This window comes from Nanorana parkeri, unplaced genomic scaffold (assembly GCF_000935625.1).
Source record: "Nanorana parkeri isolate BGI_ZX_2015 unplaced genomic scaffold, ASM93562v1 scaffold870, whole genome shotgun sequence".
NCBI classification, from domain to species: domain Eukaryota; kingdom Metazoa; phylum Chordata; class Amphibia; order Anura; family Dicroglossidae; genus Nanorana; species Nanorana parkeri.
This window is the reverse complement of record NW_017307138.1, coordinates 253990-258990: the sequence shown is the minus strand read 5'-3', so window position 1 is coordinate 258990 and position 5001 is coordinate 253990. Positions and strand designations below refer to the sequence as shown.

At 39.9% G+C, this 5001-nt stretch overlaps 1 protein-coding gene across 1 annotated transcript in view; it reads left to right on the top strand.

The window, feature by feature from the left end:
* Positions 1-5001, top strand: part of CD151 (CD151 molecule (Raph blood group)) — a 16188-nt gene that overhangs the window by 5256 nt on the left and 5931 nt on the right. The window lies entirely within an intron of this gene.

Below are 5001 nucleotides of genomic sequence, written 5' to 3'. Positions count from 1 at the left end.
TCTTTCCTTTCCCTTCTCTCCTCCTTTATTCACACAGACAGTCTCTGGGGTGCCCCTCTACCCCTCCCCCCTAGTACTAATTCTTTCCATTCTTCCCTTACTGTTTCCTTACCCTCCTCTCCTCCTTCCTTTCCCCCTCTTTGTTTTCCTCTTTTCGCTCCTATTCTACCATCTGTTTCTATTTTCCAACCAATTCACACATCAGTCTTCCTTCCACAATAACGTAGGTTCATGGACGAGCCCACCATGAAACATATGCATGTGACTGAATACTTATTTATGGGCCCACCATCTAATATCCTATGACATTGTTCTTGGCACATCCCTCATATGGTGACCTTTTTATAACCAGTAACCACATATGTTTAATGCTTTTAGTAATGACATACCTTTATAGAATGGATGTACCTCAGCGTTGATAATTCTATTGTTTTTATATGTGAATTTTCCCTCTATGTCCCTATACTGGGGCATTGTACCTACTGCTATTGTATGCTTTTTATTTTCAGTAAAACTCTTGCAAAAAACAAACAAACCCAATTGATCTTTTTAGTTTAAACCCAGTAAAATGCATTTCAGGTGCATCAAAACAAAAGGTTTGCTGATGCTTGGGCTGGACATGTCTCTAATGGCATTATCAGATGTTCTGATGAGATTTTTCTTATGAACATTCATACAAAATCTACCAGTGTATGGCCAGCTTTAAAGTTTGTTTTCTTTTAAGTATCCCCAGCCTGAGCAGAAAAGGCTGTTCCCTGCTGGCATGCTGAAGATAAGGACCCTTACTCTCTGTGTGGAAGAAGAGGTCAGACATGTTCCCTGCTGACTCCCCACTGGAGCTCTACAATCAGGAGGGAGCATGAGCTTTGTTGATTAGAGCGTGCTAGCTCTGACTTGGCAGGGGGTGATTTGGATCCTCACACAGAGAACCGGGGTTCTTCTCTACAGCTTGCTGGCAGGGGACAAGCTTTTCTACTTAAGTTGTGGCTGCTTTGTAATGAGCCATGGCAAGCCTTTTTGTTTTGATGCACCTGAAATTAATTTAGCTGATTTACACTGAAAGTTGGAACTACAAGCTCTCTCCAAGTGTAAACCTAATAATTGTGGAACAATAGTGGTGAAAGAAAAACTTGGGCCCCTTTCACACAAGCTGATAGAAGAGAGTCCGTGCATGGATTCCCCTCCTGATCAGAGCAGTGCAGAGCAGATGTCACTGCTGTAACATCTGTGTCTGTACAGACCGGACCCCATGCAAGTCTATTGGGAATCATATGTAAACGGACATGTGTTCGTTTACATCACATTACCCACAATCTGGCCCGGTGAAATGGAACATTATTCTGTTTGCTTTACCGGACCCGGCTGGAAGCGGTGGTAACCGGGTGTTAACGGACGCCCGTCCGTTTACACACGGCTGTCCATAGACTTGCATTGGCCATCTGATTGGAGTGGCCATGTGAAAGGGGCCTTATTTTACAGATTTATAAGAAAACAAGGATTTTATGTAAGATTGTTTTTTGTGTTTTGGGATACCTTTTACTGACTACACCAGATGCATAAATTAACCCCAGCATTACCGTTACCTAATAGAACCAACATCAGTTTATAGCTTTAATGCAGCTGGTGGAAAGCACTGGAAGCCTAAGAGCTCATTCACACTGCATCCGTTGCTTTGCAATCCATTGCTTAACAGATACTAATGGAAGGGCACTGCAAAATGAATGGGTGTCAAGGGGACTAGTTCACACCACTCCATTGCGTTGCAATACATTGTGTTAAAGATAAAGTAGAGCATGCCCTTTTTTTAGCGCAGCGGATCCAGTGTGAACAAGGGATGCTCTACTATGCTAATATTGACTTAGACTTGACTTGACTTAATATAGACTTTTCTGTTGGTTTCTTGTTCAGATGGGCTGCAGTCTCCACTGGCCGGTGAAGCAGCGGCTGCCCAGTGTCCAGGAGGAGATACTGCTCCCTCCTGAATGCAGGTTTTTGGTTTCTTCTTTTTTTTTTTATCACAATAGGATTTTCTACTAAGTACCTACACTACAGTATGTGGTTTTAGCGCGGTACCATTCATTTCTATTGTCATGTTTGACAAGCGGGACCACCTGTCAAACGCGATATGCTATATATGTTTTGCTGCAAAGCATTACAGCCGTGGCAATGCATACAGCACTGTGCGGCTGCAGTGCTTCAGAAGGCAAGATGTATTGGCATATTAGAGCAGGGGTTTGGAGATCCCAGGGTGCTCGAGCAATTGGCTAAAGACTTGTTATATTTGGAAGACATTGCATTGTACTTTATCCTGGATGGAGAGGCAGATTTTAATTTTCAAGAGAACTTCAAACGACAATCTGCCATGCATCTAGGGAAGCCGATCTCACTACTCTCGTCACAAAGTAACACTATGTATCCATCACCAAAGAATTGTCAAGGGCACTCCGGGATGTACTTTTCTAAACTCTTTATTGATGCAATTCCACAAACATTATAACCAATAAAACCTCTTAGACCGGATGAATTTTATTGTTTTTAATCATTGTGGAATTTCATCAATAAAAAAATGTAGGGAACTACATGCCTGGTGTGCCCTTGACGATTCTTGGTGAAGGCTAAAGATATATGTACAGACACCTATAGGTGTCTGCTATTCAGTGTAGGTGTTTCTTTTTATATGGCGGTTGTGACAGGTTTATTTTTCACGTATGTTTACTGAGCATTGTAACAGTGTTTGTACAACTGAAAACCAATCTCTTAATTACATTTTAATTTCCTGGCTTATTACCAAAGAAGAGGCAATAAAGATGGCAAAATGAAATTCATTCTTGAATTGTTTCTTTTCATACAATATAGTCTGTAATGAAAACGAGTTTAAGCAGCTTTTAAAAATATGCTTCAGAGCACAGGGCAGCAGATTTATATATCACAGTTGAGGATATATTTGTGAACCTTCATGACCTATCTAGATTGCTGTAGTTATCGGTCATATTAAAGACGGTGTTATCTAACAAGACATGTTTTATATGACTGTGTCCTTATTGAACTAATGGTTTAAACAATCAAGTGTATTCATGGAAAAAACATGTGATACTTTAGGACCATGACACCATGAAAAGTAGTAGTTTGGTTATTCCTTACCTTTTGGGGGTTACTTTAATGTCTGATCTGCACTACTTTTCACAACAGAATTTGGTTATTGTGCAATGAGGTAAGATCAAGTTATTTTCGGGGGAACTCTAAAAGCTTGTAAGACTGTAAAGAGTTTCAAAAGTAATTCTAAAGACTTGAGACTTGTTCAGTTTACAAGTGGTTAGATAATTTACTATTGACAAATAGCACCTCGCGCCAAACCCTGTGTAGCTGCAAGCACTAAGGAAAGTTGGCATAAAACTTCAAGTAAGATGTATGCCCGGCCACTCTCTCTCTCTCTCCGTGTCACCGTATTTGCTTGGTGCAAAAACTGGTCAAACAGGAGCTGTGCTGCCGTCCATGCAAATGGGACAAATCTTGAGCACTTTATACATGTGATTCCACATTTGTGCACATCTGAACACGGAATATATGATTGAACTTTCCAGAAGGATATTATTTGAGATTTACAAGAAGAGCAATTGTGAACACTTTGATTGCTTTATTGTTTAGCACATATTTATTATAGAGATTTGTTTATTGTAGTTGAAGCGCAGCACATTCATTATAATTAGAGAATTTACTAATACTTGTTACTATCCTTATGTTGGGGAATCCTACAGTAGTTCGTACAAGGGCATGCCATGTAGCCCTCTGGCAAGAGGCAAAGATACCTTAAGGGGAAATAAAATACAAACCATCTACCAGCTGTGACACATGATTGGGGAAATATAACAGGGGCTGTTTTTGCTGTTTCATGTGTTAGACGGAAGACAGGGGTAAGTCTTCAACAGGGTGGCTAAAAGAGGAGGAATTCTACATTTTAGAAAGGCCAAGTCAATGCTGAGTTCGGTCCCATATAAATGCTTCGGAATAATTGTACTGCAGGCATCTAAAGTACAAAATCTCAAAAATATACACAATCTCAAAGAGTTCTGTATACACAACCAGGCAAGCACTGCTTATGTATGCACAGACCTGATCTGCATCTACAGAAAGCATTTTGGTGGGGCTTATTGTCAATAAAGGTGGTTATCGGCCTGGTTACTTAATAGAACTAAGTACTCATATGTGTTTAATGTTGTGTTTAAACTTATATATATATATATTCCATTTGTTTATTTTTATACGCAATTTTATAAATTAAAGCTATCCAGATTTGATAAAGAAGTAAGTAAGGGGATTGCAATCAGACAAGGCTTTCTGACCTGTCCAGCAGCTGCGTCCCCTAAGATACCTTAGCCAAGAGCTTCTGCTGGTACTTTAGGGACACTTATACCATCTCTTTGGGTGTATTTAGGAGCCATGTGAGCGAAGAGCCATATTATGCTAAGAAAACCCTGTATTGCTCCTCGGAGCCAATACAAATCCAACTATTACTTCTTAAAGGTTGGAATTAGCATGAATTACTGCTTGGTTGCGTTTAGAGTCCTTATTTTCCTCCATTTCTACTTTTAATGAGTCACAGTACATTACCGTTTAGTTGTAAGTAGCAGCTTTGTCTGACCTGAGGTCTCATTTTACAAAAGATCAGCTCCATGTATGCAATTTAGTTGCAATATCTTTTTCCCTTCCCTTCCACTCTTGCATGCTGTGTAGGTATCTGTCTATATACTTGTGCTTAACTCTTGCTGTGTCCCTGTCTTTCCATCCATGCCGCAGTGTGCTCCGTTCTGCTCACAGGTAACAAATCTTCCTTCCTGATTGGCTGCATCCCCTGCCCTGTTTCCAGTAGCATCCTTTAAACAATATTGTATATCTTCATAAACTTCTACCGCATTTTCCTAAAGCTCTGGCAATAAATTAGCATATACAGATGGTGGCCACATTATTCCAAAATTACTTTTTTTTTTTTTTTTTTTTTTTTTT